The following is a 22,795-nucleotide window of genomic DNA, read 5'->3' as shown; positions in this document are numbered from 1 at the left end:
GAAGTTAAATGTTTTACTCCCAAGTTCAACACAGTACTTTCTTCAGACTGATTTTTTTTCTTCCTTTAATTAAGCAGATAATTTTGTTCACATTTCCCATTTAAATCAGACAAGTTCAAAACAGATTTTACAGGGTTTGCTGCTGTTCAGCCAGTGAACTAAATACTGAGTGATTACTATGCCATTATTCTACTTCCATGATGATATTTTCTGGCTGTACATGAGTGGCTTTCCACCAACTCTACTGTGTCTGTACAAAGAGTCTAGAACAGCTCTTAGTCTCAATGCACACCAGTTTTATCCACAAAAGTCTCAGGAAAGTCCATAAGCAGGTAATTAACTTCAAATTGAGGAGCAGACACCCTCAGAGGAGAGCAGACATCGACATCATCTAGTTTGGCTCCCTCACTAAGGTGTGGCTCAGAACTGTTGCTTTTAGGAACCTAAATTCCCTTAGATGCTAGAAAGAGCCAGGAGTCTTCAAGACAGTAATGACAGCAGCCACCTGACTGCTTGAAGTGAAACTGAGTGTATCAGGTAAGAAAGTAAGTCCATATACTGCAAGGTGAATAAAAGTTTACATGTGTTGCTGACACAAGGGCAGACATATATATAGCTTAGTATCCTGCAGCATCGAACAGAGCTTCATGGTCAGGAAGATATACAGAACCCCTTGCTTGTTAGAGGTATTTTGTCCTTGCAGTATATGGCAGTAATGAAATCTAGATATACTTACAGTAAAGTATTTTCTTTTTGCAGTCTTTAAGAGTTGAAAATACTGAGTTTATAAAAGCTCATTTGGTGTACAAGAAAATCTATCTATTCCTCCAAGAAATTTCTGTTTCTTCATCAGCTGTCCTTTCATAAGAGTTTCTCTTATTGGCTAGTGTTTGCAAAGAGCTTTGCAGATGAAAGCATTAAGTGCCTACTGTTATTACTACTATTATAGAGCATACTGTAGGTATGCAGAATGGAAGTATTCATTGAAAGTAGTTATTTCACATACTCACACTGAAATAACTTGGGCCATGTTTATCCCTGGTGTAAATTCAGTGAGGCCAGTAGAAATCTATCAGGGTTGAACCTGGTCCTTTTTGTTTTTACCTGTAACACAATTTGTATCAAATCAAGTTAAGGTCACACTAGGACCTATTTCTGTAAAAGCATGTTTGTCTGCAAAGCCACTGAAACACCCTGAGAGTCAGTTTTCAATGTCATCCATATCCTCCCAAGTGCTTTCATCATTCAAAAGCTTACCATTAAAGAAAACCTCCTTTATTTTCAATTTGTTGTATTGGAGGGAATGTTTGAAAGCTGTCATCTCCCATGGAAAGGCACGACAACATTGACTTTCAAAGAGCATGAGTCATTTTTAAAAGTGGGCCTTAGACTTGTAAGTTACTCAACTGCTCTTGAAGATTGTGTCCTTTCCAGTAATATGAAATAGCAGTGCACCTTTGGATATCATAATGAAAGCTTTATACATGACTACCCGGTAGTTTACTTGAAGGGTGAATAAAATGATGAAATAAGAGACTAGGGAAAGTAAGAGGGAAGGCTGGAGGAGCAGAAAAAAATATGTATTTTTATATAGATTTCACCACTTGACATAGAATCATAGAATAATTTAAGGTGGAAGTCATCTGGTTCAACCCCTCACGCAGAGCAGGGCAGACAGAATACAGTGCTTTTGTTTTTTTTAAAAAAAATATATACTAAAGTTCTAGGAAGATTAATTGTGCAAAACCAAACAGGTTTCTTGCCCCCAACTACAACAGCCCCTCCCGCCCTCCCAGAGCTTAAGAAATGAAGCAGGTTAAATATCTTGCTTGTGGTTGTGCAGAACACTTGTGGGTACTTTGTACTAGGAGAGGATTCTGTGCTGCAGGATCATGCAGGCACCTCACTAATACATTAGAAGTTTGTCTTTTCTGGTAAGACTGTAACCAAAATTCCACTTGACTGTGAGGCACAGTACTCAGAATGAGTCAAACCTTTAAAAATCTTCTGAGCTTTTAGGAAGGGTAGGGAATTAATTTATGACTCAATGACATTAGCAATTCTAGTTATTCATAAGCCAAAGATAAGGGAAACACTACATCCATTTCCCAGTGTTAAATCTTGTTTGACAAAGCTTTCTGTGCACAATAACAACTAGCCTAAAAAATGGGTTATGGACTGTTTAAGTTGTTAAGTTCCTAGCTGGAAGTGCTTAAAACTGGGTACCAGCCTCATCCATAGTGTGATGCATAGAGGTACTTATGTTCCACAGACCTGAGCCTTTCTCACGTTTACAGCAAAGCTATTGTGATGTTTCCCAGATGTTCAGGCAAAATTACATTTTGGCACCTTGAGGATGATATTCCACCTTTCCCTGAGCAGGAGCAGCCATCCCTACATCCCTGAAACTGCAGCATAGGTCAACCAGTGCTGATGGCATTGAGATAAACACAGCCACTGATTGCCAGAATTAACATAGTGCTGAAGTTACTCTCTGGCACCATGCCAGAGAACATGTAAACAATGACATACATTTAAAACAAAACCTTTAAAAGTGCTTAGACTCAAAGAAGAATCAGAATCTTAGGCATAAATTACCTGGAGTCATCTAAGGAGTTTCCAAAGTGTTTGCTAAAGCAGTGAATTTTATGCAGCATGTTTGCAAAATTTAGAGGTGTTAAAGGGAGGGATGCAATCTAATTGTGCAAAGAATTGGCCCATTTAAAACAATGGCTTTACAGTTACTGAATTCATGGTAATTAAATCACAGAGTTGCTTCCTTAGGCTTTAAGGATTGGCAATGGAGTTCTTGTAATCCTCTACTGATCTTCTCAGGACATCAGGACTGTGGTTTATTGACATGTAATTAGATCAGGATGTCACTACATCAATGTCAGTGTAAACATCACTAAGTAAGTAGCTGATCCTTACAAGATCAGCAACCTAATCTCCTCTGGGATGCCAACAGGCTTTGTTAACATTTAGGCTTAGGATTGTATCTGTTCTTTTAATGCCAGGCTCCCAACAACTGTGGGAGATTTGACATCGCAAGTCAACCAGCATCTGAAGTTAAACTAGTTGTATTGATGTTCTGGCAATTGCAATACCTCATCTGCTAATAGATTTCATTGATTACAAAACAAACAAACAATGAAATCTTGCTGGCAGCACTTTTTGCAGGGCAAGGTGGGGACAGGGTTGGACTTTCTAGTTTACGTTTGTAAACTGACTGTGAGTCACCTGCTGCATAGGTAACCGAAATTACTAGCTTTTAAAGACACTTGTATATTAGCTGATTTCTTACAGGTCTTATTTCTGGCTTTAAAAATCTGCAATTGCAGTTGAAAGAAATCTTATAAAATAACATTTTTAAAGATTAATCATAAATCGTATTGCAAATTGCCAGAAACACAATCAAAGAAAATTGTTTCATGGAGCGGAGGTTTGAATTCAAGCTTCCACTTCTAAAAACATTTTTAATAGAGAAAAATATCTATAAATTTATTTTATTTTGAGGGAATGAAAATATATCTTAATTGGGATCACTTCAGCTCATCTGATTTATCCACAAACTAAACCTAGTTCTATAGTCAAAAGATTGTGAGCCTTTCTTAGACTGAGGACCCATGTACAGTTAACGTCTATGGTAATAGTCTGTTTTTTCTTAGTTAGCTTTCAGATGCACTTCAGAAATACAGTGTAGACCACTGGGCTTCATAAGCACAGTTTGAAAAACACGGGTTGTTTTTCTTATTTGAAAAAAACTTCCATTGACTCTAATGGAAATTAAGAAGTCAGGTTTTTACCATAGTTTTTTCTAAAAAATTCGATGTAGTTGTGAAGCAAAGGAATAAAGGTGTTGATGTTAAGGTCTAAACCCCTGCCTATAATGAATTGTGAACAAAACTTCTGTTAGCTACGATGGGTGTATTTTCAGGTGTATGAGACTAGGGCGGGGGGGTGGGGGGGGGGCAGGGGGGGAGATGTGTCATGCCAAACATTGTAATTGTGTGAATTCACCACCCTAAATATGTGTGGGTGTTTAGATACAATTACATAAAACGAGGAAGAGCATAATCATCTAAACAACAGTAATTACAAACACCGGTGTGCTGAGCTGGTATATTGGTAGCCAATAGGAAATATGATTTGGTTTTAGGTGCTTACAAGGAAGGTTAACAAACGGATACTTCCAAAGTTTTAGGAATATTTAAGGCTGATAGACAACCCTGAAAGATACCAGCAGTATTTGGAATCTCAACAAATTTTAACACTTGCCTCTGGATTTATTTGCTGCATCTCTGAGCACCTGGTAGTTTGCGAGCAATGCATGAGTGGGCCCTGTCAGATCTCTAAGCACACCTTTAAAAAAGAGAAAAAAAGAAAAAACCCAAACCTTCCAAGCTTTTGTGTGGGGATGTATGTCCCTGTGGGGAACTGCAGCGCTGAGAATCACCAGTCTACTGCTATTATGCCTGCAGGGTTGAAGCTGGACAGCTGCTCTTTGTGTCCTTTGTGCTCAAGGGCTTGGACTCATAGTTTTTCATGGGTTTGTTTATTCTGCCCTGCATACATATCAGGAAGACTTAGAGAAGGGAAGTTACCTAGAATAAATCCAGAGGATGTGCATGGTAGAACACTCATTGATGAATCCAGTCAAAACGACTTGAGAATTTCATGCATAAGACTATTCTTAAACTCTTTTCCCTGGGGGCTAAAAGGTTTAATAGATTAAAAAAAATATTTCCCACTTTTGAAACTAGACATCTGAATCAAAATGGATATAAATTTGTTTTAATCTAACAAAGCTGTTAAGTATTTAAAAGCTGCTATCACTGGAAATCAGAAAAAAAAAAAAAACACCAACCCTGAATACAAAGTTAGAAATAATTGCCTTTTCCTGCCTTTGGTCTCAGTCAGATTGAATCTTTCTCACAAGCAGGGATGTAGGGAAGTTGTGAATGGTCTTGTTGGAATGTGAATAGTTGATACTCGGTAACACCTCTGAGGATATACTGTAATGTAGAAAGTTGAGGCCTTCTCTATCCTCCTGAAAGAGGAATTCCAGGGTAATTTATTCATGCTTGCTCACTGCACCTGAATGATTGCCATATAAACACACCAGTAATCATGTTAAAAAAACAGATTGATAGACAAGGGAAACCCATGCAAAGAACATGTCTTTCAAGCATGACTTTTATATTTTATCCAAGTTTAGAAATTATTTATTGACATGAGACAAATGGACTGTTTAACCTGCATTTAAGTGCATGTTTAAAAAACTGTTGCCATTTGCAGGTAACACTCAAGTTTAATGGGGTCTTTCAGAGAGAGAGCTTATTGTATTGGAGGTTAGGTTTCCACAGCTGCTAATCCTTTAACATTGCTTCAGGAAAAAAAAAAAAAAAAAAAGTTCATTAAAAAATGTCCACTTTTTCTGCTCTAGAAATCAACACAATACTGCAGACATATTAGTCCCTTTTCTATTTGTTTAAGTAAACCAGCTTATGTGAATCAGGGAAACTGAACAAGACCTATTCCAAAAACACTCCACCAGTCAAAGCTGGAAAGGTCAAATTGTTTGAAAATGACTAATGATTAGTTTATAGTTCCTTTAATACACAGGTTCCATAACAATGAAATTAATCTTTAGAGGAAAAACATTAGAAGGTAGTTTACTCCCAAGGGAGACGCTCTGGGGTTTTGTACTAATAGTTATGATGAGCACTCATCAGGACAGACAGCAAAACCCCAGGACGTCTCATTGTTTAATCAGTTCGGGTAATATCAAGTTGATTAATCAGCTGCGCTTCCTTCTGACAGAAGCTGTTCATGTTTGCAGCAGCAGTAGCACTCTTCACTCTGCACATCACTGATCGCAGCGCTCCCAGCAACTCCCGCCTTTGACACTGGGCAGAAAGAGCAATATTTCATTAAGTGTCTCCTATCTTTTCCTTCTTTATTGAGGTTTTGGGGAATTTTTTTTCTTGTTTTGTTTCGGGGTGTGTTTCTTTTGAACAGGAAAATGCTTTGAAGTAAAATGCTAGAAGCATTTTGTCTGTGTATTGTGATTAGTGCTAGTGTCTCGCACATGGATTGGGTGATTTAGTGATCTTGGGAAAGTCAGACCTTCCCCTTGACTTTCTCGGGGACAGGATTTTACTGTTTAAGTGAAGTCTGTCTCGGTTTCTCTGATAAAGATTTTTTTTTGAACACTACTATAGGTGTGAGGGAAAATTAAGAGACATGGCAACCTTCTGCATTTCCCAGCCACAGCACACCCCATTCCTGCTGAGCTAACACAGGGCCTTTTGGGTGCATACCAAACCAGGGGTCTGTGCTTCTTTCACTCATGGAAGGTAATCACAGCAGATTCCCACCTCCCATCTCCACGGTTTTCCTCCTTTCTGAGGGTAATCCTTGTCAGCACCCTGAAGCACGTGTTTGTGCATGCACAAATGATGCAGTGTACTTAGATTTATGTGCTTTTGTATTACAACATATTTAAGGACAGGCACATATGAATAAGAGGTAGGTGCATAGGCTGCCTTGTGGATAAGTCATTGTGTACATGAAAACCTGTTCCAAAACTGCACTTCAAGGGCTAAATTCAGTGCAAAGGAAAGGTTCTATTAAATGTGGTTTTTAAGCATAAGAAAACTATCAGTTGCTAAGTCCATACAGTTCATGAATGCGTAAGTTAGAGATGGAGATGGAACCTGGGGGGCTGTGACAAATTCTTGTGTGGCACAACCATCCATGAGTCAAATTCCTGAGTTTAATATAATGCAATGAGCCTGAAACTGTGAAGACAATTCCGTTTTTAATTTACAGTGAGCCTAATTCAATAAAATACAAGAAGATATGCTGTGGTTACAATATAGCTGGAGTGTTGTAGTGGATCAAAACAATACTTTTTTTAAAGTGAAAACTATTTAAAACTATTTTATCAATTTTGATTTATACCATTTGTTCTGAGAGCATGAAAATGCTCATTTATCCATTTCGCAAACAGGAAAGAGAATGATTAAATGGCAATAACGATCAGTGAGATTCTATACAGCCATTTACTATTACTACCCAGTAATGCACTCTAATGTCTAAAGTGTCCTTTGGTGACAGCTTCGAAGCAGATCACTGGTGCTTTCTAGCATTAAAGTGCTTCCTTTTTAAAATAATTTATTGTACATGGCTATACTAAGACACCATGCTTTCTTTTTTGTTGTGTATCAGGTGTAGGGTTTAAGGAGGGGGCAAACGAGCAATATAAGTACTGCCAGATTTTAGGCATTTGTTTTTGAAAATTTTTTTTGAAAGGATGAGTTTGGGAAATATGCAAACTATAACTGGAACTTTGTGTAGTCTAGCAAAAAGAAGCTTATATTATAGGATGTTATCATCTTCTGAACTCTGCATTTACCTGTCTCTATATGTGTCTCCTTTTGTCTAATTGCACAATAATCATAAAGCGATAATGTTTGCAACTTGCAATTCTTATGAAATTGTGACTAAAAGAACAAATGCATGTGCATTAATATGTGTTATTATCCCATTAGGGATGGGAAGAGAAACATAGCTTTGAATTTCAAAGACCTTCAACATCAATAGATCAAATTGGAATCAGTCATTTAATGGACAGAGATGGGAGAAGAAAGAATATCTCTTTTTTATGTGTTCTTTTTCTTTCTTTAAAAATTACTGAAATAGAATACTTGAGAAAAGTCAAGTCATCCATGAGCATTTAAAAACATCTCTGGGCAAAACTTGAAAGCATCAGTTGCTGCAGAGGTGGAATTTCCACAGACTTCAGGTTCTGCCTCCTTGTTAAATTTCTGAGATAATTAACTAGTTTAGCTAGCTACCTCAAATCCTGACAGGCGTGAAGACCGTTTAATCCTTCCAAGAAAGAAAAATTAATTTATTTGCTTGGTGTGCTTGTTTCAACTAATCAATAAATACTGAAGCCACAGTAGGCAGAACTTAAGAGTAGATGGGGGAGTTTCACTTTTCCCAGGATTACTTTGGGTGAATTTTCTCTGGTTTTCCTCTTTTTTACCAACTGATGTTGTAGTCTGATGTTTGGTTGCGACCTTCTGTCAGATTTTCATTGGAGAAGCCTTGAATGTGCAGCCATTTCTGCATAAATGCAGATTCTGTGTGGACAAGAATGTGCACTGAAACCAAGTGGACCTTCTAGTCCCATGAGATCTTCACTTTGTCTCCAGAGCTGTGGATGCAATTGAAGAATTGGGACTTCAATTTACAAAATGTTCTGAAATCCTGAGGACAAGGTGCATGTGGGAAGTACCTGTGAAACAGAGGGATGAAAAGAAACTGAGGCTTACATACAAATTGCATCTCTGTTGACATCCAATCTGATTAATCCTCTTCTGGTCAAAAAAGCAAAATAGGTAACATTGGACAACAGGCTACCATTTTCCAGTTTAACCTGCCAGAGCACATTTAAACTGGATGTTTTACTTCAGCTATATCTCTAATATAATCCTACATTTCATTTGCTATTGAGAAACAAGTGTTAGGCCCTGCTGTTTTATGCACACCATATGAACTGGTGGGGAATGACTGCGTATTACTCAGATATTCTTAAAAATCTACCTATATCATAACTGTTTATTTCCACCCAGAGTGAGGAGAGGTCCTACACATAAAGCTTGCCTCATGGAGTCATAGTATGCATGAAGGAAGATGAATGCAAAAAAAATATTGATGATGCAGAGATCTGTTATTTATTTACGTTCCATAAGCAATCCACATCCCCTGCAAGGGGAAAATTCATAAAGAGAAAATGCTACCAATTCAGCCGTACAAATCTTGAATATCTGATTTGAGTTCTCCCTGTGCTTTAGAGGGATTTGCTATAAAGTTTTTACTTCCCTTCTGTGTATGTAGAGGTACCCTGATAACCCCAGAGTCATGGTACAAAGGCCATCCAGGTCAATGGATGTATTTTCACTGGCTTCAGTAGGCTTTCAGTTGGGCCACATTGCGAGAGCTGTGGTGCTTCCAGTGTTCAAGGGGTCAACATTTTTACAGAAATGCATTTCCATTAAAAACTTCATATTTGAAGAGTTATTAGTCATATGGTTTTGCTCAGATGGAGCTGTGACTTGCTATCTGTGGTCTTAATATAGATGCAATTTTGAAGTGTAATTTTAGGTAGGTTTCTGGGAACTGAGTAGACATACAGCAATACAGAAGGGAGGCGGGTAATGTACATTGGAAAGCCAGAAAATGTGTATGTTAAATAGTCACTTTGTCTTAATATTTAATGATAAACCTTATGTTCTATTAGAACCCTTTTAGGACATTGATCTCATATATGGTTAATTCTGGTGTTTTTAAACTTTTAAACTGTAGTTTTCCATTCCTGGACTGAACTCAGATTTTTAGAGATCTATTGACTGTCCTGTTATGCTATCTGAATTATGGGAAAGAAAATTTAGGTTACAAATACTGAACATGCACTGGAAAGACTATCTACACACATCCAGTCAGTATGGGGGTAAAAATGAAAAAAGCTGCAAAAAGCTGCATATTTCTTACACCTAATAGAAGAAAACACTTCCACCACAGTGTACAGGCATGTTTCTAATTTTACTTCCCAATAATGCAAACCCAGAATAAGGACGATCCGAACTTTTGCACATAAATAATACTTTCTAAGGAACAGTACTTTTGCAAGAGTTAAAGGCTAGAAATGAATTTCTGGGGATATGAAATAGTCTCAGGAAAGATTTTAGGGCAACCTGAAGAGGCTTATCCTGTCTCAGGCTCTATATTTTCCTGGATTGGTCTTGGTGCTTGGGGTGGCGGGGTGTGTGATTGGACAATGCCAGAATTGCTCACTTCCACATGATAAATCATGCTGCAAATCAAGATACTAAAAACTATAATGAACAAATCCCAAGGGTTTTTTTGTGATTTGACATATTTTGCACTATTGAGGGAAATGTGAATTGAATTTTAAACTCTTCTTTGCATCCAGGACTATGTTCTGAATTTATTTTTTTTTAAAACTAAGCTGAGATAGTCATATAATCACTTCAGGTAGGAGCTTTAAGAAAGAAAACATCACTAAATATCACAAGACTCAGAATGGAATCATGAAAACAGACAACACTGCAGTTTACATGAGAGATCATGTAAACATGTATTGTCTCTCATTGAAGAACATGTATTATAGAATCTTCTATAAATACCATTTCTTTCCTAACTTTTTCTGTTGCTGCTGCTGTCAGTTTTTACTTTTTAGATATTCTCCTGCTGTACTATTCTGCCTTTGAAAGACAGGGTGGAGAATTATCCTCACATAAGTCACACATGGCTGGAGTGATCCCATATTTCAGACTTAAGGAAGGTATGTACCTGAAGTGCAAAACTGGGATAGCTCTTCCACCTCGCTGGAGAGGACTAAGTAACCAGTGTAATGTGGGAGGAAGAAAGACAAGTCTTTCTTTTCTTTCCTTTGCTTCATCTTTTTAGTCTTCTGCTGTCCAGCTATCCACTAGATATACTGCTTTTCCGATTCACTAATAGTGAACCCCACAAGATCACTGGCATATCACTGTTAACCGTGACAGGCATTAGGCAGGTTAACAGCAAAAAAGCACAAGCAGGTCTGTACATCTACATCCAGACCAGCAAATGAAACATGCTGGGACAGATCTCTGGCACTGAGGCCAAGAGCCACAGAGCCAACCATGTCTGTAGCGTTAGGTCCGAGTCAGGGTGACCATGTGCAAACCAGCATCTGGAACTGGTGCCAGCCCCAAGCCACTACTGGGAACAGTCCCCAGGCATGGCTGGGAGCAGACCAGGTGGAAAGTATGGGCCAATGCCACACCAGAAACCTGTCACACCACCTAGCAGTCAAACCCACCGCCCATTCACCATTATGAAGGCAGCCCACATCAGCGGCCTGGTTAATTGCTTGTTAGTCCTAACTTGTCTAGCAGCACATCTTCTCGTTGCTTCCCTCAGACCACCTAGCAGACAGGCAGAAGTGAAAAGTGATGAGAGAAGGGGCATGCATCTTCTCTGATCCTGAAGACAGCATGCTGCATGTGTCCTGCCCAGGCCTAAAGAGGACACTGCTTATTTCAGCAGTCCCTTATGCCTGGATACCGGGTTTGCTTTTAAAGCATTTGCTTTATTTCATTAATTATTCACATAATTAATATATGTACATTGATTTGAGGAATGGATTTAATGACGGGAAAGGGGAGCTCTGCGTTCCTTTTAGGCAGAGGAATGTTTGATGGGCTGGATATATCAGGCCAGAGAAATGTGCATTTACCGCAGGGGGTTATTGACTCTCCTGGGGTGCTCCTGCCTGATGATGGTGTCTTTAAAAGATGAAAATGCTTTGGGTTTACGATGGAACATAAGCCAGGAAAAAAAGCTCATGAAAGTTATTTTCAAAGAAGTAGAAATGTAAGGTAAGTAATTTTCTCATATAGTGCATGTAACATGTAGTGGAAGCAGGCCAGTTCACCTTAAACTTCTCATGCATGTGTGGGTTTCTACCAGAGAAGAGATGATGGCATGTTACCCTAGTTTGGACTGTCAGGAGGAATCCTTACAAATAGCAAGTGAGTCAGTAACCAGGGAAGAAGATCCATAGCATCCACATCTTAATCATGTCTTGATCTGAGTATCTTGATTTCCATTTTTTCATGAACTCCCACAATGGTTGTCCCCTTTCTGTGAACATGCTAATGCAAACTAAAGTGAGGGACTGGTAGAGAATTTAATTGGATGGAGAAATAATTTTCTTTATAAGAAATAATGACTGATTTTAGCAGACATGTTGGGAATGTGTGTGCATGTGGCTATGTGCATGTACAAATGCATATACATGTATGAGTATCTGTACATGTATATAGGTGTATGTAAATGTAAGTGCATATGTAAATATAGATGTATATATAGAGAGATGGGTGTACTTGTAAGTGCATGTTTATATGTGTGTGTGTGTGTGTGTGTGTATGTCTGCGCTTCTTGGATCATTCAAGAAGGGAACAGAAATTACATGATATAGTTTAGGTATTCATCTATGTAGCTCAACTGGATAAATGTCCAAAGAAGTACTGATAAAAATATTCTACAACCACCAATAACCATAAAATGCTAATTAACAAAGAATCTAATTTACATGAATTAAAGGTGCATAAATAACACACTGTCATTTTTTATCACAAACTTAACAAAAGGTTTATAAAGTTGCAAATTTGCAATGAAGTCTGTTTATGGGTTGTACCAAATCATATGGAAGCAAAAAGACAGGCTTAACCAACTAGCTTTGGAGCAGATCCTAAAATGAATGTTCAAGTGTAAAAAAGCATAATCAGAAATGATTTAGCCAAAAAACAGAGAAACATAATTAAAGATGAGAAAATATGAAAGACTCCACTTAATTTTACTGAAGTAATTATGAACTATTGGCCCTTGACATATCACCATCCTAACTTCATAAATTTGCCTCAACTATAATATTATCTTTGGATCCAGACTTTTTCTAAGATCTTCAGGACTTATGATGATGAATTGCCTGCATTTCCCATCCAGTCTGATAATAATTGCAAAGAAAATTTCAAGCCTGAGTGCTGATCTCATATCTGATATCATAAATTATATGATATTTCTTACAATAATTGTGATACTTCATCTCTACACTAACTTTGGACCTCTCCATATTAGTGACATTATTTAGAACATTCATTCTGAAAAATGTACATTTATTCCAAGCAAATATACCACATTTTGTATATTATGCACAGTGTCCCACTTCACCACTCTAAATAACCTCTGGAAGTGACATCTTTACTGAAAAAGCCTTTCTCTGTGATATACAAAACTGCATCAGTTTGTGCTTAGTATATGCAAGGGAGATGAAGCCATATTTTTAGTTTTCTTGAATAATTTTACTGCTTTCTGGGTCCTTGACTTTCAGAAACAGAGCTTTTTATTGTCACTGTCTGGTAGAATAATGAAGAAGATGCCATACCTTTATGCTAGATTCTGTAAAACTGCAGAAAAGGACCTCCATTTTGCATTTTGGGGATACAAATCATAAACAGCCTATTTTATGGATGGAAATTTTACACTTACATCTCTAGTTGTTTTCAGGAATCATGGCAGGAATGGACTTTAAGGCTGTGTAATGATCATGACTGTGCATTTCAGTGCTTCCCAAGCAATTTTTTTCCTTTTACATTTCAGTAATACATTTTCAGTATTAATCTTCACTAGTATACCTGTATGACTTCTTCCCCTTAGTTACAGGTATTAGACTTTTAGCTGCTGAAGAGGTTTTGCTTTCTTGTGGGATGGTAGAGACAGACAAATATATAGTAACTTTCCAAGTTGCCTTATTTTACACCCAAGTTGAATTCAAAGTTAGTCAGCATTTACTGTCATTAGAAGTGATCAGGTGAAGTAGTGCTCTCACTCTGCCCGAGGGGAAAAAAAAAAAAACAAACATAAAAAAACTCCTTTATTTTGTCAATAACAAGCCATACTTGGCCTTCTTGAAAAAGAAACTGCAGTTTCAAATAGCTGGAAATTGAAGTGCCATTTCACTAGAGACTGGAGTAAGTAGACAACTTCATTTTGTAGACCTGTCAGTCAGATTGCTTCCATCAAGAATAAACTCACTCTAATGAAACAGCCGTTAAGACAGCAGTATTTTAACTACAAAATACAGCAAGGTTTACCCCTTAGTCCTGAGGCAGGGGTGCCACAGTGTGCTGTGTTGTTCTAGAAAAGGCCAGTTGCTCATGTCTGGGTTCCTCCCACTCAAAGGTAGGCTGAGGAGCTAATGATAGAAACGTGTTTGTGCCAGGCTTCATGACTGCTCATGGAGAGAAAAGTTGACCTTCATAAAATGATTCAGATTGCTGTCAAGCTGAAGGCTTTCTTCTCCACTGACTATAGAGGGAAATGATTTTGGCAAGCTCCTAACTCAGCTCTTCAACAAGGTATCTAAAGTTAGGTTGGATTTATCAAAAGGTTGCTAAACCTTTTATACTTTAGCTGGTTCCTACAGGAATTTTGCAGTTGATGTAAATCACCATGTGCTCCTTGATGCTCCCGATACTGCTCTGAAGTCATACTGTAGAAAAGCAGCTCAAACATCTTTCCACATCTCCTCAAGTCCTCAGCAGAGCACAGCTTGGATCACAGAAATTTGTCTCCCTGGCTTTGCATTGAGGCTATGTCCACTGAGTAGTACGGCAACACCAGGAAGTGAAACATATTGAACTTGGCAAAGTGCCAATGATATAATATCAAGGAAAAAAATTAGTGTGCTATATTGAGCTGATCCTCACATCTTTAAGTAAAAAATAGTGTAATTATGCTGACTGAAGTCCATTTTATCCTATGCCTGTGAAGATCAACAATTACATTCCTTCATTTCTTTACTGAAATAACCGTGATGCCAAAGTGACCTGCTCTGAATTCAAAGGTTTCTATACATGCATCATAAACATCTAGGTAAAGGGCAGTTTTTACTCTCCTGTTCAAAAGTATCTCATTAAAATCCCTGAAAAAAAAAAATGGTCTGTGAATTTGCCTTAAGCACAGAAAAAGTGGGAAATAAGGAAAAAAAAAGTTTTATGTGATACAAGGATTTAAATGTTGCTCTGGCAGGAACTAAGGGTGTATTGGAAAAGACATCTTAGGAAACATCTTCATAGCCTGAAAGCCAACTATATGTGAGTGCCACTGTATTTCATTACACAGCAATGTCAGGTACCAAATAACTACGACAGAGCTGCTAAGTTACAAGAATGCTTGTGAAATTCCAGGGACTCTGAACCCTAGTTATTCTTATTCTACTCTATAAATGTCCATCCTCTGTAAATAGTTTGTATTTGTCCATGACAGAAAAGAGTTTTGGTTTTGCATCAAATTGCTGCAGTTCTTATTTAGCAAAATGCTTAATTTTAAGACACCTAAGTCTCTGTGAAATAATAATAAAAATCCCATGGGTATAAAATTATTTTTCTCATTCTTAATTTCTGTTTATTTGAAGTCACAGTGTATTTCCAGTTATTGTTTTTGAGACTAAAATGTGTATAAATAATAAACGCATCCTAAAAAAAAAAAAAAAAAAGCAGCTCATTTAAAAAGAGTGTTCCTTACCCTATTCACTGAACACAGAATTGGGTCCTTATTGTAACATTACCCTTCTAGGGCTATAGGGTACAAATACAGCAAGCATAGCAGAGCTCATTTTGCAGGCTAAGAAACGCAATGGATTTCTCATCTGAAACAGAAGCAGGTGAAATGTTTAAGTTATTTTTTATCTTTGTTTTTCTCTTGAACTGATAAAGGAAAAAGCTCACATCAGGTATGACATCTTTTACTGAAAAATATAAAATATATTATTGTATCTGTAAAATAAAATCTCCAAAGAAATTGTCTGAATCTCTGCTTGGAGCAACCCATAAATAGCTGAAGGGCATATTGGTAATAACCCTGACCAGACTGGCCAAAATTCTGCTGGCCCGTTTCAATCTGATTTCTAGTCCTCTCTGTTTTCCTAAAAGTGTATTTAATATTTGAATGAACAGCTCCCTCACAACTCTCTGCTAATTCTTTCTCCATTGTTCTCAAGGGTCACAACCAATAATAATTACTTCTGAAGAAGAAGTTTTTCCTGTGATGAGTTAAACCTAAAAACAAAACCCAAAGAGTAGTACAATCCCCTCAGGACAGCATTATTCAGTTTTAAATTGCTCCCACTAGAAGACTTAGAATTTTACACATATCCAGAATTGCTTTTATAATAAAAAATAAATGTTCTATAAGTGATAGTATCATGGGAATATCAACAGCACTGACATAAGTCTAGTCAATTCTGTGAGAGAAGCCAGCGTTCCTTGAGCTCCTCTTTCTTCCTTTTTCTTTTCACGCAGCTTCCTGAGTCACCACCAGTTCTCAGCTTGGCTTTATTTTTCAATATCCATTGTTTGATAGATGCTATTTTAATTGCATTCAGCTTCTTTAAATGTTTGTTCATCTGGAATATGAGTTCACCTCTCCTGATGTGCCACTGCCCATATCTAGCACATTCATTGCATTTAATCCAGAGCATGCTCAAAGTCTGTACTCATCTCATTCAGACCTGTATGCTTTCAAAAGGAGATTTCTATTTTTTTCTTTTGGCATTTATGACCTGTTCTATTTTTCTGTCAATATTTCATGCATCAATGAGGTGTTTCTTTGCTAATTACAAATTAAGTATCACTATAAAGATGACATTCTTTCCTAGCAAAGGTATTGTTGCCCAAAGGACCATGGAGTACAGCTATTCTACATATTATTATTTGATATCTATTATAGAAAATGAAGAAACAATACTGTAGAACAAAGCAAATGGGGGGTGATACATTGTAGGTGAGAAACATGGGTTGTAAACAGCCAAAAAGCACCTTGCACCTTGTCTTCCCTTGAAGAGGCTGTATTTTATTTATGTCTATGGTATGTGTACTATCAAAACTGCAGCTCTTGATGTAACTATGACATGTGTATTGGTACCCATTCTCTTATGTTAAACTGCAGAAAAAACCTGTAGAGGTTAAAATCAATACCATGGCAATCTTGTCCCAATCCCTCTGTTGCTGTTGTTAAACAAAGAGAAATGTAAAAATGAGAGCAAAGCCTTAAATAGCAAAAAGACATAAAAACAAGCAGAGAAGAAATGAATCAGGTGCAATTGTTTATTCCCAAAGACCTTCTTCTTTAGTCAGGCGAACAGAAATATTTGTTAATCTCCAGGTAAAAAATTAGCTTTTTAAAAATATCGTAGGTAATGGGGAAAAATACCCTTAAGGCTGGTATGTGGAGGAAAGTAGTGTAAAGCATTCTCCTGGACAAAGCAGGTGGCACAGCATTTTTATGAGATTTTAAAGACTGTACCTATTGTAATAGGAAAGCTGGCTTTGAGTTATTTACACGAGCTTCCTCAGATTTAGAACTGGAAAATTAAATGTAGATTTTGTGTTCACTACAGTTAAAGTTACAATTCTCTCTGCTTTATCTGTGGCCAGGAGTGCTGACTGTGCAGGTTTGTATGTTGCAAAGGCGCACTTGCTCAGAAACGCGCGGGGCACTTCGCTCGTTCCCTTTCTTTAATTTCTTTACTTTGTGTTGTTGAGAAGGTTAGAGCAGATTTTTGGTTCACATAAAAGTGTACAGTGTTAACTAGGTGACATATGGGTGGATGAAACATTACTGATTGTCCACTGCAGCCAGGGAGGCCGAGTTTCCATAGAGATAAGAAGGAAAAGTGCTCCATGCAACCTAATTGGTATGCATCTCCAGATCAGGTTCATTGTGCTTTTGCTAATGACAGGGTTGTCTCAGTAATAAGGATGGTGCACTGGAGAAATTTGCTGCCTTGGTATATTTTTCCCTGGCAGAAAACTACTTAGAGACTGTAGTCAGTAAGAAGAGTGACTGGCAGGCTGAAGGGGCTGCTTAGCAGCATATGGGGGAAGGCTGGCGCTCTGTGCCACATGCATATGGCTGCCATTAAACTCCAGCTTTGCGCTTTGTGTATTTCTGGTCCCATGCCAGTAAGCCCACCTGCTGCAAGAATACTTGTAAAGCACAACTCAAAAGTGATTGAAAAGCTACTAGAATAAACTGTAATAACACAGTGCTTCACAGATGGGACATAATTGCAAGCTAAAGTGTACAGCCTCTGCAGTAATGAAAACACGAGCCATTAAATTAAAATCATAAGGGAAAAAACTATAAAAGTCTGTTGAATTTTTTTTTTAGTTTTATTGCAAAACTTCAATTTTCTTGCCCTCATTAATCAAATACCATAAAACTACAGTGCTACTTTGTCTGAGTGAAGATTCAGGCAATTAAAATGATGAATGTAGATTAAAATGATGTAACTTTTGTTATTTACTTACTTGGATAGCTTAAGCTTTGGGCAGTGTTAGGAATGGAAAGCTGACATGAATCTATCAATTTGCAGATTAAAGTATGGTTGGGACTTTGCACTTAGAATTCACTTGTAAAAAAGTTGGTTTGCAGGAGAAAAGTACAGATATAGATTTTGCTTCCTTAATATGTTATTTCCACCCTTTAAGTAAAGCTAATTTGATTTTTCTAAAAAAAAAAATTTCAAAAAAGCAGACTTTAAAACTGTGTAAACACACAAAACTACTTGAGCAATATCAAAGCAGTTTTAATTAGTGGTAGTGTGGTAATAATGAAATCGCTAATCTGACATGTAATTAGTTGTACGGTGTGTATGAGTGTTATGTGAAGCTGAATGGGCTCAGCAGGGCCCTAATACATTCTGGCCTCTCAAGGCGTTCTCTAGTGGAGAGAGGCCTGACAGAGCCATCTTTGTTCTGTTCCCTTTCTGTGGGTGGGCGATGCAAGGAGAAAGAAACATTTGTTTCACAGTAGTCACCGAAGTAAACAGGCTCTAAAAGCCTTTTTCATTTTTAATTATGCATTTCTGCAGCACCCATCATAGCAAAGTCCATAGGACAGGTTTTACGCATGCTGAATAATGCCTGACTGGTTAAAAATATATAAAAATGTCTATTTAAGGTAATATTTATAAATCTAACAATTTAGTTCATCTTTACAAGAGCGTCTTTCCTCCCTTTAAAAGGATGAGCGCTTTCCTAAATGTGCTGTTTATACACAATTTATGCAGGGGTTACATCTGATCTAGCAAAGATTTTGGCAAACACTAGAGGTGCTAATGAGCTACCCGTAAATATTTGATCCCATCTCTTTTCTCCTCTAGAACTGGCCTCAAAAAAAACCCCAAAAACAAACCTTTGTAAAGATAGCATCCATTCATTAAAAACCTGAGAACTCATAGCAATATCAGATGACTGGCTTTCTTAATATACTACTGTTCAAATGAAATTTATTTTTCTAAAAGACTTGCCAAGAGTAAGGTATTTTGGCAGCCTCCAGATTGTAGATTACTACTAGGCTTCCTAGAAGTGTAGTAAAGCGTATCTGTACCCCAGAGAATCAAGTAAGTACAATATGGATAACTAAAAGGAAATGGTCAGCTTTATTTGATTTTTCAGCACTGATTTTTTTCCCTTAGTCAGGCGAGGCAACATGGCATCGTTTCTCTGAATGAGATTGGTTTGTTCTTGAATAAACAGAACCTAGCATGCTTTGCTCACACTTGGTAAATTTAAAGCTTGCCTGAGTGATTAGAGTCCAATTATTGCCAAGCAGCAATATCCAGGTGCAGACAAATAAACACTGAAGGCAAAGTGCTTATAATCAGTTGCTGGTTATTATTACTACAAGTCAGGCTCTAATACTAGTGTTTATTACACAATACAGGTATCTTCTCTGAATCAGATAATTTAATCATTACTCTCCTACTGGTGCTCCAATGGTTGTATTTTATCAATATTTTAGTAATAGATATTCTTATTAACCTTTTACTATGGTTATAAGAGCACCTAGGTCCTTTCTCTTCACTTAGGACTCTTCTTCTGATCTTGTGTCTGTACATCATGACAGAGAGCTATACCAGGTAGTGAGAAATTATTTGGAAAACTTGCCAAATTGCACTGGTTATTTATTTACTGCAAACATCACATGAGATCATCTGGGACATTTTAATGGAGAATTTTCTATACAAATATTGGTTTTATCTTCTTTAATTAAGGCTATCAGCAATAGAATTGAGTAATGTCTAACTTTGTATTGTCACTTCTGCAAACTCCATCCATTTTTCAAGCACTGGCCTCAATATTGCAGGCTGGGAATCAATAGAGGTATCTACAGATAAAAGTTTAGTTTTCAAAAATGGAGCTATGCTCCCTCCTTTTATGCTTGACCTCATTCATGCTGGATTTTACTTGTATATATGAGGGATCAGCAGTGGCAGCCTCTGGGTAGCAAAAAAGCTAAAAGGTTGTGCTTTTCTGTCTCAGATTAAAGCCAGGTAACATGAAATGACGCCAGCACAGTGCATCAGTACTTTTGGCCCCGGGTAGCTGTCACATTACAGCTGAAAAAAGCCAAAATCTGAATGATTGTGTTGTCCATTGAAGTTGTGAAAGTATTAATTAAATTTTTCACCTGACAAATGTGACCTTCTCATTTTATGGGCTTTATTTGTTGAGCTGTTGAATACCTACTCATGTGTTTTGAAGTCAGTGAAACACAGGTGGGCTCAAAATTTTTCAGACCTTTTCAAACACAGTTACTTTAGCACCTCAGAAAGCTGAGTCCCACATCTTTGCTACAAAATGCTCTGTCTGGATAGTGAAAAGCATTCACCACCAGGTGGTACGCACCCATTTTTACTGAGACCATGCCAATCCTGATATGGCACACTATTTGGTATGGCTAAGGCTAACAGAATTTGGCACTTAGTAAGATCTCCTATCTGAAAATGTAAAGAGCAGAGCTGGTAGAAAATAACAGCTTCTTTACAATGAAATAGTGAAAAAGTATGCAGACACCTGAAGGTCTACTGTAAGTAATGTGATATAATGTCCATAAGATATTGTTCATCTTTTGTTAAAGAACTTGCAAAGTAATGCCTGGACCCCATAAGAAGTTTAGGATGGTCTTTCTACACTGGGTGCTATGGGAACTGAGAAGGTCCAATGGCACTTCACATGGTAGCAATCAGCAGTTACCAGACCAAGCTCATAATGACTAATTTCTGAGAACCCAGTTAGGCAGGGGAATTGTCCAAGACACAAGTCCTTGGTTATTTTCCCTGTATCCCCATACTGACAAACAGCTTGGCTTAGGGTAATGGGATGACTCCCCACTAGAAAATGACTATTCGCAGTCATCAAGGAAAAGCCACTTATCTGCTCTTCGTCTATTTTTGTATGAGCTGACAGAGCTGGACAAAAATAATTTTTCCGTCCTATGAAAATTTTCAAAACTCAAAAAAAAAAAAAAAATCCCAGCCCCTTCTCAACTTGAAAAAGTTGAGATTTCAGTTTTGGAAGCCCATCCAGACATTATTTTGAATTCAGTGAATTAAAATTTTGGCTTCAATAATTTCATATGGTTTGACTTTCACCTTTTGGTCTTATTATCTTTTAACACATATATGTAAAAGATATAATTGTGTTATATAGTACTGTACATACGCTACATATAAAATTGCATGATATTTTGCATGATGACATTTCAAACAGGAAAGTAATTTTATCCTTGGAAAATGTCAAAATTTTTGTCTGACAATTTCAAAATATTTTTCAAACTTTTCTTGAATTGGGAAGTGCTTCTGAATGTACCCTTTGATAATGACAGCTTTGATTTTGCTGCAGAGTTCCCAACTACCTCTAGCAAGCATGTGGAAGGGACTTGCTGGTACAGGGGTGTACAGTCTGAGCATGATAATCTAGAAGAAGAAAGAACACAGAATGATGAATGGCCTTGGCCCGAGTCTCAACAGCAAGATTTTAGCAGAGCTCAGCATGCTGTCAAGGGGTATAACCCAAACTTTAATAAATCCCCTGAGAGTTTTGTCTCTGAAATCCATGGGATCATGATTTCCTCACTGCTACTGGCATCCTTGACAGAGACACTGATAAAATAATCTAACTGTAAAGAAATCAGATATATAATTTAAAAGAGCTTGGACCTTAAAAGAGCTTAAAAGATGAAACTAAAACTTTAACTAATTTAAAATTAGGAAATAAGACGGATAAAATGCACAATGGGATTTGTGTAATGTAAGACTTACTTGATGACCATACACAGTATGTTAAGCCAGTGGAAGGCAACCTTTATCTCTTGGGAGCCCACTGAACGCACAGGTTCAAATACATCCTTCACCCAATCAGTGCACCCCTGCCAGCCGTGTCACACTCTCTCCGTGGGTGGACGCTCCTGTCTTTGTGTCTTATTTGGAAGTTTTAAGTAGTTCTCCCCCTAGAAAGGTTAGGCAGTGTGGTGCTAAATGCTGAGACGGGGTTGTGCTTTGTACTGGAGAGTAGCTCATGTGTTAATTGATCCAGAATACAGAAGCATCTCTTCTTAATGCTTGTTTAAATATTTGTTGATTCTTGAACTAATTTAACACATTTATCCCTATCAGTTCCAACCTGCAGTTTCTGCCCAGCCCTTGACTGTAGATCCATAAACAATAGCATACTGCTAGATCATGGAGTTCAAGCTGACTCTTGAGGGCTGAATTGGCTCAACATCAGTACCCATTCCTGCCCAATTTTATCTCTACATGTGTCTTCATGGGTCTCAATAGCAGGCTTTCACAAATAAACTTTTAGGGCCTGAGCTTGAAAGATAAAGAGCTTGGTATGAATGTTCATCACCATAAGCAAGGACCACTGTAAAAGCAGAGGAAGGAGTGTATCAGGATTTTATGGAGAATAAATCTTCTCAAAATTCTATGAATTACAGAAATATACTTTGAAGCATTCAAATTGTGTCTTTTAACATATTTGCAAGTTTTCATTAATTTGGAGAATTTTTATGGTTGGAGATAGCTATATTTTCTATTTGCATTTTTTTTCTGTTTGTGCTTTGCAAAAACAGTATTCATGGGAAAAATAAATAAGGAAGTAAAAATATGCTTTTTGCTTTTGACAAATGTGGGAGCTGCAAATTACTGGTGGAAAAATGAATAATTCCATCTTTGTATGAACTTGGTGAAAAGCCAGCGTCTTCCACACAGCTGCAGAGGTGCAGGGCCAGATTAATTCATGGTGCAATTCAATGGACTTCTATGAAATTACATCAGTAAGAGTTTAGTCCCCATGCAATAAAA

This window comes from Strix uralensis, chromosome 2 (genome assembly GCF_047716275.1).
Source record: "Strix uralensis isolate ZFMK-TIS-50842 chromosome 2, bStrUra1, whole genome shotgun sequence".
Taxonomy (NCBI): domain Eukaryota; kingdom Metazoa; phylum Chordata; class Aves; order Strigiformes; family Strigidae; genus Strix; species Strix uralensis.
The sequence above is the reverse complement of the archived record's forward strand: the minus strand, read 5'-3'. Positions refer to the sequence as shown.